Source organism: Haliotis rufescens, unplaced genomic scaffold, assembly GCF_023055435.1.
Source record: "Haliotis rufescens isolate VD_foot unplaced genomic scaffold, xgHalRufe1.0.p SCAF_11, whole genome shotgun sequence".
Lineage (NCBI taxonomy): Eukaryota > Metazoa > Mollusca > Gastropoda > Lepetellida > Haliotidae > Haliotis > Haliotis rufescens.
Window position 1 is genome coordinate 19,964,735 of NW_025963791.1, and position 13,388 is coordinate 19,978,122.

Here is a 13,388-nt window from a genome sequence, read left to right on the forward strand (position 1 = left end):
TTGATGGACATTCATGTTTCTCAATAGATCAAGTCACACAAAATATCGGAATGGGTCAGTATTAACTATGATGGATGAATATGGAAATATGATGACAGTGCAGGTATATTCAGTAAATGAATATTTGCAACAAGTAAACACTTGCACTTGCTTGTGTATAAAACGTTTGTACATTTTACAAGATAAATATATCCTCGTCTATAGTGAGGGAGCATCGATGGAATGGGTCCATTTAAAGTATATCATCATAGCATAACATATGTCATCATGATATATGTCCGGCTGTAAAATACATACACAGTAAACTACTTTTATAACGAACACGCTTATAACGAAGTGACGGGTATAACGAATTTATCTTTGGGCCCTGGCCATTTGATGTACAAATGCTGTACATATGCTTTATAACGAACTACGGTTATAGCGAACTAAAATTATTGATCCTTTGGGTTCGTTATAACAGTAGTTTACCGTATAACGAATATCCTGTAGCCGCACGTCTTTTCGAACAAAAAATGGCAAAATCGTAATGAAAAGTCAGTTTACTTCTTCTATTAAAAGACAAAAAAGAAACAAAATAAAGTTTATTTTAGAAAATCACACCAAGTGATACAGAAAACATACGAAAAGTTTTTTGTAAAGTCAAATTGAATTTATTATTGATGTATAAATTGATGTCGGCATTGTACGGCTGAAATATTGCCGATGTGAAATGTAAGTGTTCATCTTAATCAAACAAATATACACTCTATGTATACAAACTACGTGGTTTGCTGTTTTAATAAGTGAAGGGACATGATCAGTTCCTTCAGGAATACATATTCTTCTACAGTTGGATGTCTACAAGATTTATTTTGAAACCGCGTCTTGCCTTTTTTCACTGACAGATTTGCAAATTAACACGAAATTGAATTCATCACGAACATTTTGATTGCAAATAGCACAGATTATGGGTTTTTTTCTTTCCATATTGCTTCAACGGGGAGATTTTCTGTACTGTTTCTCTTTAGCCCGGTGCGTAAATTATTAGGTAAGAAGAAGAAGAAGAAGAAGAAGAAGAAATCATTATATCATTGTCATAGAAAAGATTGAGGAAAAACATGGCATACATGCACGCATAAATGTCACGCGTGCATCCCAATACCAAGTTGCCCGACTCCCCATTAATATTGTTCTCGGTGCCTTAGGTCTGGTACCTCCCAATCTGTTGACTGTCATTGGGAGAGTACCCGGGTTTGCTGCCAGGATCACAGTCCTTCTGACAATCTGGGTAATGCAGAAGGCTGCAGTGTTGGGGAGTCTTCACATTCTCCGAAAGGTTCTCTGTGGGTCCCTTTCGCTGTATGGGATGCGTGTAGATGGGGCAAGGTCCCTGAGCCGAACCAGCCTGACATGTGCCAGGATCACCCGAACCCTTTTAGGTGCATTTATTTATTTTAATCTGTAAAAAAAAAAAAATTGATCTGTTAATGCGAGCTTACAATTAAATTTAACAAATCAATACTTAGCACATTTTTTTGTTTTACCTCATGTAGTTCATTCCAGAATCGGGGTAGCGGATTCCCGACATGGGTACAATGTGTGAAGCCCATTTCTGGTGTCCCCCGCCGTGATATTGCTGGAATATTGCTAAAAGCGGCGTAAAACCAAACTCACTCACTCACTCACTCACACAACGGAGTCGTGATACCATACACGAACACCTGTGGTGTGGTTAGTTTAATTAATGTGTTTAATTATAAAGCATGTCAAACTACTTAAATAGAGGCATGGAGTCAGATCTAAAGGTGGCAAGCATCGGATTTGTCACCTTTTTACCACCTTTTCTCAGGCGAACAATTGACTTGCCTTTGCCTGTGTTTGTGACGGTGCCACCGGTAGACAGGATACACTTACCTTTCCGCGAATACCAAACTCACTCACTCACTCATTCCAGAATCTTGTGAATTACAGTTATCACGTTACAGCAGTCTTCATTACTGACAGACAGATTATACATGAATCACTGACGAATGTATACACAATACAGTAAACTACGGTTATAACGAACACGCTTATAACGAACTGACGGATATAACGAAGTTACTTTTTAGTCCCGACAATTTGCTGTAGTTATGCTGTATCTATGCTTATAATGAACCACGGTTATAACGAACTAAAAATAGCAGTCCCTTCGAGTTCGTTATAACCGTAGTTTACTGTATGTGGCAAACTGTGTGGAAACGACAGCATTGTACTCCAGTAAGACATCATTCTAAAGTCTTCCACTTTAAGCTGACACATAATGACATTGCTGATCACGAAACACTATTCAAGGCGGCGTTAAACAAAGCTCTCACTCACGATTTTACAGATATGTGAATTTATGAATCTGTTCTATTCTGGACACTACAGTGGAAAACTCAAACGAAGTCAACCTCTATCATTAAAGGGCTACGTAGAAACGCCAAAGACCCGAGTTCGATTCTACAAAAGGGTACAATATGTGAAGCCCAATTCTGGTGTCCCTCGTCGTGATATTGCTGGAAAATTGCTAAAAGCGGCGGAAAACCTTATTCACTCACTCACTCACTCACTCAGATACAGCTACCTGATCATGAATTCTTCAAGTTAGAAAGTTCATCTTCAAGCACGTACACAAAAACGATCAATGTGCAAAACCAAACAAACAACTGACGACCTTGTCTTCACACACCTTCATGAAATCAGGGGATTATCTGTGCTCCAAGCGATACGTGCTATACCCACGCATCTGGTGCTGGACCCGTGAAGGACCAGGGTAGAATAGGTGGCAACTATGCTTGTCGTAAAAGGCAACTAACGGGATCGGGTGGTCAGGCTCGCTGACTTGATTGATGCATGTCATCGTATCCCAATTGCGTGGAACGCTGCACATGATATCAATCACTGGATTGTCTGGTCCAGACTCGATTATTTACAGACTGACGTCATATATCTAGAATATGAGTGCGGCGTTAAACAACAACATGTGGTGCTGACGTCACACGACCAGTAAGGAACTTAATTGTAAGAACAAGACACATCGTGCAGGTTAGAAAATATATTGGATCACGTGTTGTATGATTTAATTTGACGTCATCTAAATTAATTCTATCAATCACCATGTGTTCATAATATGGACGGTTTGTAAAATAACAATAGCGTTATTTTAAGTATGTATGTTTGTTATTCTAGACTATTTTAAACAAGAGCAGCCAACTGCATTTCTACTTCTCATATATTCATCGTAGAACCATACATATACCAGTCACGGTATTCGGAGCGTGATGTGAAAACAGTTCATGAAATTAAAGAAAGAAGTGCCTTGATTTACTGTGCAGCTGCTGTGTCGGACTCGTATACAGGCCTCATTCGGACGGAAGCCTGTCTATCGGGAGATTACAGTTTGGACATATATCCTCATATACATTACTCTGTATACATGATTCGATAGGCATTTCGGACAGTCTCAGTGCCCGGATAAACAGGCTTAACTATAGACAAATATATCAATTTATCACAGCAATCTTTTTTCTTTTTTTTGTTATTTAACGCCCCACTCAGCAATATTCCAGCTATATGACGGCGGTCTGTAAATAATCGAGTCTGGACCAGACAATCCAGTGATTGACATCATGAGCATCGATCGATATCTATGCAATTGGGTTACGATGACATGCATCAACCAAGTCAGCGAGCCTGACCACCCGATCCCGTTAGTCGCCTTTTACTGCAAGCATGGGTTGCTAAAGCGCTATGCCATCCCAGGTCTCACATACATCTATACATCAATATATCTTTCGACCACCTCCGTAGTCGAGTGGTAGAGCGTCCACCAGGATAGCGGAAGGGTCGAGTTTCGATCCCCGGCCGCGTCATACCAAAAGACGTTCAAAGATGGTATTTGTTGTTACCCTGTCTGGCGCTCGGCATTAAGGGGCTAAATCAAGGACTGGTCGGCTTCGAGTCACTATACTGTGTCCATATCTTTCTCGAAACAAATGCATCCACAATTGACATCTACACAGTATTTAGAGATCGCTCTAGACATCTGAACTTGTATAAGGCTGTCTGATCAGACTACCTTAACATGACAAGAATACATTTAAGGTGCGTCTCTACGTGATTACCTCAATGCATTTGTATAATAATCAATGCATAAAATCGTTAGTTGTTAAATTGTAACATTTCTATAAATCTTAGTCAGCGATTACAACAAAGGCGCTTGTTTCGGTTCCCACACTCCAAGACGAGAGCCAGTTAAGGAACCTTTTTGTAGCAATGCTACGTGTTTTGTCAACCTATATAGCTAACAAGTCGTTAAAATACAATATTACCCGTTATGATGATACCACTGCCTTTTGAATGAATGTCACAAGGTGGCGACAGATATAAAGGTTTAAACCCTTTGGGGGATCGTGTATAGGTGCTTTTACATTCAGTCAATATAGAAACATATAAAGAATTTGCAACACGCCCTGGGTTTTGAAAGTGAATGTTCCCCCTAAGCGATTCAGAACGCTAACAAAGACAGAGGAATCTTCATAGCGGGTAAGCTTGGTATTATAGGTATAGCGTTAGGGGATCACGCAAGCACATATCAACCTACCTGTCACAGGTGATTAATGCTTCAGCAGCGACGGGAGTACATCAGCGTTGTCCGACGCACGCATCAACATTGTATCAAGTTTAGGATTTACCTCTATTTCAATATGGAAAATTAACGGAAACGAGTGTTAGTAAGGTTACACCACGCCCTCAAACGACCACAAGCGAGCACGGCGAAGGAAGGGTGTTTGTTCTTGATGCGGAGCGGATTATAACGATCTAACGCGGATATATGCTTGTGATAATGATCTTATCATCTTGACATAGATCTAAGGTGAATATGTTTGATTTTACACATGTGTGGATTACCTTGGTCGTGTGTTTGGTCTTTCAACGATGGACGTGTGTAGAAGCCCAGGTAAGTCCTCCAACCTGAACTCAATCACACACGTAACGCCTCTACATTGAAAAATAATCAACTTTACATTACCTATCTGAAGCTCATATTAAAAAGCTCTTAAATTTTACACAGCATTTAGGTTCATATGATAACAGATGATAAATGCCTTAATTCTGCCATGTGTATTTCCTTGAGTTCTTGATAGCATTGTTTGCATTTCCATGTCATACCATACATTACGGAAACATAAACGTCGTAATATATTCACATTTACTATTGTGTGAGAAGTTTAGTCTCAATGCACGTACAGTAGTATGAACCACAACGGTGTCAGTGAATATGGCTGCATCGGATGTCATCAACAATTCCAAGCACATTTATGCTATGAACCCAAACATCAAACAATTATCAGATAAATAAACAAATTTCATTTCATCCTTTGGGGTATAGGATTATAGGCAACATTTGTAATTGGCGAGTGATTTGGAGACGATATTGAGAACTTTGCTGTATATCAGTCCGTTGACCTACGTCTATTTTATTATATCCGCCCATTCAAACACGAGCAAGCCGGTGAACATGGCTACACCATGTAATACTTCAACATGACATTTTTCTTTGAGATCAACCTCATCCATCAAACAGGAAGAAGAGTATACACCAGTTTCCTGAGCACCATGTCTTGGCCAGTCAGCTGTCTACTAAACTATTGAAACCTATGCCAGCATACGTTATAAATGTTCCCGAATCATGTAGAATGGAGTCTTTGTACATGTGATATGGAGTGGCGACATGATAGAATCTGTTAATGAATAAATGGCCTTCCAGCTGATGTTTGACAGTTAGTATCGCACATATCCACTGGCATTATTTTCAGGTTCAATAAACATCATAATTATCAAAATTATGACATGTTTCTATCGACAATACGATCGGTGTAACATTGATGTCAGCATTGAAGACTGGCTCGTGGTATATTTATGTATGGTTGTTATGTTACAAATATGTGAGTAAATAACTGGACATTATAACTGTTGTAAATGTGGTTTATATGCTTGTGTGAGTGAGAATGGTTTTACATCGCTTTTAGCAATATTCCAGCACTATCACGGCGGGAGACATCGGAAAATGGGCTTCACACATTGTACCCATGCGGGGAATCGAACCCGGGTCTTCGGCGTGACGAGTCAACGCTTTAACCACTAAGCTATCCGACTGCCTCGTATATGCTTATGATAAAAGTTGCAATCAACCAACGGATTCTGCTTTTAGCAGAGATTTTGATCATGGAAATGATTTTGTCGTTTATTTATATACTCTAGTGATATATAGATCTGTTTTCGAGATTGTGATTCTACCTGCTTACTTGCCAAGGTATTACTGTGACGAATTAGCATCGTGTATTGAATCGAATTTGAAAGTGATAGCCCAAGACACGAAAACACGATATGGGTCCATCCATATTATTGTTTCATAATTTCAAATAAACCTTTACTCCACATAATCTTAAAAAGAAACTTTATATCATTCATTAACCTCTCTTACACTAGACATTATTTTAAAGGTGTCGATAATTACCCTGAGGCAGCAATTTAGTTAAAATATACTCCTGCGTACATAATACAGGCCAACCTAACCAAGTTATGGTGTTTTCATGACGATATATCAATCGCAAACGTTTAAAAACATTACTAATTTTTCAATTGAAACCATCCATCTTGACATGTGATTCATCTGTATTGTCATTGGTTTTTCATCAGTCAGTTCCAGCTTCCACCAGAATTTATTATGATATGTGTAACGTCATGTATTGTTTAATAGCGCATTTAACCTGACGCCATCATAAAGTCGGAATCGTACAGTCGACAATTTTTTTGGCAGAGGTTTCTTATGAATATGGAAAGGGTTTTGTCGCTTATATTATAATAATTGTCTCCTTCAATAAATATTATATCATCAAACTCTTAACATATTTTTCGCATCATGCACATGGTCTGTTCCTGGTTCATCGTTTTATTTATTCAGCGGGGCGCTCGGGTAGCCGAGTGGTTAAAGCGTTCGCTCGTCACGCCGAAGACACGGGTTCGAATCCCGACATGGGTACAATGTGTTAAGCCCATTTCTGGTGTCCCCCGCCGTGATATTGCAGGAATATTGTGTAAAATAAAACTCACCCACTCACTCACTCATTTATTCAGCGATTTATTAGAACACTGAATTAAATTCTTAAATATTATATCCTTCGGTTAATTTTAAAACTATATCTATATATATAAAATTCACCTTGGAATTCAGAGTAGTATGACACAGACCGCCGTCATATATACACAGTAAAAAAAGTGTTGCACCCCCTATACTTTTTCATGGAGGGGTGTTTTGAAAGGGTGTAAAGATAACCGAATTAATATTATAACCAGGATTTCGTGTATACCAAACTGGGCTGTCAGAGAACATCTTTTATAGGCGATTTTGAGCTTAAGAAGATACTGCAATCTGCAAATGTCATGCACCATGCAATTCACGTGCTGATTGCTACGTTTTGGTGATCATCTTCCCTCCGAAAACATTACACATTTAACATCAGATCCCCAAGGAATACCTACCATTAAAACCAGAGTCGGGCGTTTTAAATGTTGTGATGTATCAAACGTATTAATGTGGGGGTGCAACACTTTTTTTACTGTGTATAGATAGAATATTGCTGGCGTTAAGCAGCAACTAAACAAATACTATGATAACAACTTCTTTGATAGTGTGAAAAGTGACGTTTCGGTACAGCAAGACAGTCTTGCTTGACAACGGTATAAGGATTTATACCGAAACATCGCTTTTTACAGTATTAAAGAAGTTGTTATCCATAAATTGTGTCTATTTTGTCATCCGTAAACTCCTAAGCAATGCCTATCAAACAATTCAAATAATGGGTAATAAAGAAATTATTTACATGTTATTACCCTTTCTCTCCTCCCCCCTCTCTCTCTCTCTCACCTCTCTCTCACCTCTCTCTCTCCCTCTCTCTGTGTCTCCTCTCTCCCCTATCTCTCTGTCTCTCCCCCTCTGTCTGTGTCTCTCTCTCCTTTCTCTCTCGTTGTCTCTCTCCCCTCTGTCCCTCACACCACTCTCTCCGTCTCTCTCACCCTCTCTCTGTGTCTCTCTCCCACCTCTCTCTCTCCTCGCTCTCTCTCTCTCACCCTGATTCTCTCTGTCTCTGTCTCTCCCCTCTCTGTCTCTCTCTCTCCCCTCCTTCTCTCTCTCACTCATCCTCTCTCTGTGTATTAATATGATGTAAATTGCTTATATTCCCCTCACATTCCCACAGAGGAAACCAACCCGGTGTTCGTGTCCTCTCTCCCCTATCTCTCTGTCTCTCCCCCTCTGTCTGTGTCTCTCTCTCCTTTCTCTCCCGCTGTCTCTCTCCCCTCTCTCCCTCTCCGTCTCTCTCTGTGTCTCTCTCTGTGTCTCTCTCTCACCTCTCTCTCTCCTCGCTCTCTCTCTCACCCTGATTCTCCATGTCTCTGTCTCTCCCCTCTCTCTCCCTCTCTCTCTCTCTCTCCCCTCTCTCTCTCATCCTCTCTCTGTGTATTAATATGATGTAAATTGCTTATATTCCCCTCACATTCCCACAGAGAAAACCAACCCGGTGTTCGTGTTGTTGTTAACAGTCATAAACAATGACGACGACACTGCGGCCATAGTCACAAGGAAGTATGAAGTGAAGTGGTACCATTGATTTGTAGCATCTGCTGCCCCTTCAGCAACCACGAAAACTAGAATTTTCTCTGTCACGGAAAGAAAATCAAACGACTTCAGCACCTGTGACTTTGATGATAGATGGGTCCCTCAAACTGTGAGAGCCCACAGTATAACAGTACAGTTCTTGATATTACTTTCAAACGTTTGGCCAAACCAGAAACACTAAATCATAAAAGAACCTTACGTTCCTTATTTCGAAACAAGTGAATTTATACTGAAAACTTCAGCAACATTATCCACCAAAGATCGGTTTTCCTAAATGTACCACAATGTTTCAAATTTCAGAAACCACAAACAGTTCCATTTGCCAATATGAACATTATCTCATCCAAGTTGATTCAGTTATAGGAACGTGTTGCAGTACGTGGTCCTGGCAGCCCTTGATGCCATCCATCTGCATCCGTACAAAGATATACACTGCAAGGCCCAGCAACCTATCACCAAATCCATGTCTCAAAGATTAATCATTATCCTTAGTACAACCAGGAAGGACTTTCTTTTAAAGCACAGAAAGTGTTTGAGACAATTGTTGTTAATACCATGTACATTTTTAAAAAGGAGAATTTGCTTGAATTATTGCAGTCTCAAAGAAGAGCCTCAAAGAAATTCAATTATGTAAAAACCATTTGACTTATACACCACTATCCCACATGACAAAAACTAAAATCCTTAAACCAAAGAATTTTTTTTCACAATACGTATATACGTACCGCTCTATCGCAACAGATTCAGGGAATACTGGTATAACGATCATCCGATGTCGTTCGTTAACGGTGAAATAGCCAATTCTACTGATTTTATCCACCTGAACCAGCCAATTCTACTGATTTTATCCACCTGAACCGGCCAATTCTACTGATTTTATCCACCTGAACCAGCCAATTCTACTGATTTTATGGAATTCTACTGATTTTATCCACCTGAACCGGCCAATTCTACTGATTTTATCCACCTGAACCGGCCAATTCTACTGGTTTTATCCGCCTGAACCGGCCAATTCTACTGATTTTATCCACCTGAACCGGCCAATTCTACTGATTTTATCCACCTGAACCGGCCAATTCTACTGATTTTATCTACCTGAACCGGCCAATTCTACTGATTTTATCCACCTGAACCGGCCAATTCTACTGATTTTATCCACCTGAACCAGAAATAAAGAGACCAGTAACAAAATGTGCATTTTGATTTGGTATGTAAACTGGGATTGAGAATAATCTCTGTTGATCTATACACTTAGCATACACCTGGCAATATGCAAACGATTAGTTTACAGTGTTTTTTGTCAGTACTTGCACATTCTTGACAGTGCTTCTTGTCAATGTATTCACAAGACTGGAAATATTTTTTTGTAGACACGACATTGTTTATTGTCAAATTTTTCACAGACATGACAGTATTTATTGCAAATTTATTCACATACATGACATTGCTTTTTGTCAATATATTCACAACACTGACGGTATTTCTCGTAAATTAATACACATACATGACATTATTTCTTGTCAATATATTCACAAGCCTGACAGATTTTCTCGTAAATTAATACACATACGTGACATTGGTTCTTTTCAATATATTCACAAGCCTGACGGTATTTCTCGTAGTTAATACACATACATGACGTTGTTTCTCGTCAATATGTTAACAACTTGTGAAGCCTGAAAGTATTTCTCGTAAATTAATACACAGATATTAGAGTGTTTCTTGTAAATTTATAGACATACATGACAATGATTCATAACAAATTATCCACAGACATGATATTGTTTCTTGTCAATTCACACACACACACACACACACACACACACACACACACACACACACACACTGACACACACACACACACTGACACACACACACACACTGACACACACACACACACTGACACACACACACACACACTGACACACACACTTTTGATTTTAAACAATATCGAGTTATTTTCATTAGTAATGAAATACAGACACGATTCAGAAGTTAGCTTCAAGCTATCCTTGTAGTATTGTACCTCATTTTCTAATTGTTCATACTTAATAATATCTAAATATAAAACTGCAGGGGGTTCGATCCCCGGCCGCGTCATATCAAAAGACGTTAAAAGATTGTACTTGCTGTTACCCTGCCTGGAGATCGGCATTAAGGGGCTGGTCGGCTCGGAGTCAGTATACTGTGTCTGAGTGGGGTATTCATGTTAAACTGCGGCATAGTATCTCATTGGGCTAGCACTATAAATCAGCATCAGTCCGGACTAGTACACACTGCACACACACACACACACACACACACACACACACACACACACACACACACACACACACACACACACACACACACACACACACAAACACGCACACACACGCGCGCATACACACACACACACACACACACACTTTTGATTTTAAACAACATCGAGTTATTTACATTAGTAATGAAATACAGACACGTTTCAGAAGTTAGCTTCAAGCTATCCGTGTAGTATTGCATCAGATATGATGGGGTATGGTATGTCTTGGGTATGTTTCCGATTTTCCTTGAGGAACCCTTTTTGATGGACTGTTAGTGATCATGGAGATATCATGGAGATGTTCCCCAGCAACTGGTTTAACCCAGATCATCAGACCAATGACAAGATGTCTCCCTCCAAATAGAAAATATATATGCACACAAATAGTGTCAATAAACCTGTCCACTTGATTGGCATGTGTCAATCTTGTGTAACTTCGAAACGCCGGAAGGACATAGACGTACAATGGTGTACCCCTCATAAAATGGAAATTAACAAAGGAATGATATTGATGAAAAGTGACGCGCCGAGGGAGGATTTGATTCGAGAATGCCCAAGATTATAAAGCGACGAAGATAGCTTTAAATGCCTTGTCCTTCATAACCTTTACTCAAACGCGTTTCATAGTTTTTCCTTGGTGTTTTTAAACGCGAGAGTTACTTTTAACAGTTTTCCAGTTATATCGTAAATGATGCAGGTCTCAGACGTTTACATTTAAAGTGAGAAATTTAAAAAAACCCGTCAATGATGTTCATGTTCGTGAATTCAAAATGTGCGTTTCTAGAATGAGAAAACATGCAGAGTTGAACCAAAATGCAGCGACAAATTCAAGATTATCTTTGTAAATAGTCGGTACATCAGTTTTAGACTTAATCCAACCTACATCTTATTTAAGTTCTTGTGTGATTTCATCTACATCAAATTATGCGTAGATCTCATGCTACTCACAACTCATCAAACATTTAAGATCTCATTGAAGAGGGTTGCAGGTGAATGGCATTACGTCCAAACGTCGTTTCTGTTTTTCTCTCTGTATACTGGTATAATAATATTTACTTTACGTCGTTTGGATGTGGTAATGTTTCAACCTGGTCACATTTAGCCTACAATAAGTTTCTGTTTTTCTCTCTGTATACTGGTATCGTAATATTTACTTTACGTCGTTTGGATGTGGTAATGTTTCAACCTGGTCACATTTAGCCTACAATAAGTTTCTGTTTTTCTCTCTGTATACTGGTATAATAATATAAACTTTACGTCGTTTGGATGTGGTAATGTTTCAACCTGGTCACATTTAGCCTACAATAAGTTTCTGTTTTTCTCTCTGTATACTGGTATAATAATATAAACTTTACGTCGTTTGGATGTGGTAATGTTTCAACCTGATCACATTTAGCCTACAATAAGTTTCTGTTTTTCTCTCTATATACTGGTATAATAATATAAACTTTACGTCGTTTGGATGTGGTAATGTTTCAACCTGTTCACATTTAGCTTACAATAAGTTTCTGTTTTTCTCTTTGTATACTGGTATCATAATATTTACTATCCGTCGTTTGGATGTGGTAATGTTTCAACCTGATCACATTTAGCCTACAATAAGTTTCTGTTTTTCTCTCTGTATACTGGTATAATAATATTTACTTTACGTCGTTTGGATGTGGTAATGTTTCAACCTGATCACATTTAGCCTACAATAAGTTTCTGTTTTTCTCTCTGTATACTGGTATAATAATATTTACTTTACGTCGTTTGGATGTGGTAATGTTTCAACCTGATCACATTTAGCCTACAATAAGTTTCTGTTTTTCTCTCTGTATATTGGTATAATTCTATTTACTTTACGTCGTTTGGATGTGGTAATGTTTCAACCTGGTCACATTTAGCCTACAATAAGTTTCTGTTTTTCTCTCTGTATACTGGTATAATAATAATTACTTTACGTCGTTTGGATGTGGTAATGTTTCAACCTGATCACATTTAGCCTACAATAAGTTTCTGTTTTTCTCTCTGTATACTGGTATAATAATATTTACTTTACGTCGTTTGGATGAGGTAATGTTTCAACCTGATCACATTTAGCCTACAATAAGTTTCTGTTTTTCTCTCTGTATACTGGTATAATAATACTTACTTTACGTCGTTTGGATGTGGTAATGTTTCAACCTGATCACATTTAGCCTACAATAAGTTTCTGTTTTTCTCTCTGTATACTGGTATAATAATATTTACTTTACGTCGTTTGGATGAGGTAATGTTTCAACCTGATCACATTTAGCCTACAATAAGTTTCTGTTTTTCTCTCTGTATACTGGTATGATAATATTTACCTTAGGTCGTTTGGATGTGGTAATGTTTCAACCTGATCACATTTAGCCTACAATAAGTTTCTGTTTTTCT

General features: G+C 38.6%; 1 protein-coding gene across 1 annotated transcript in view; it reads left to right on the plus strand.

Annotated features, from left to right (window-relative positions):
* Window positions 1-13,388, plus strand: part of LOC124137287 — a 127,228-nt gene that overhangs the window by 852 nt on the left and 112,988 nt on the right. The gene's annotated exons all lie outside the window — the stretch shown is intronic.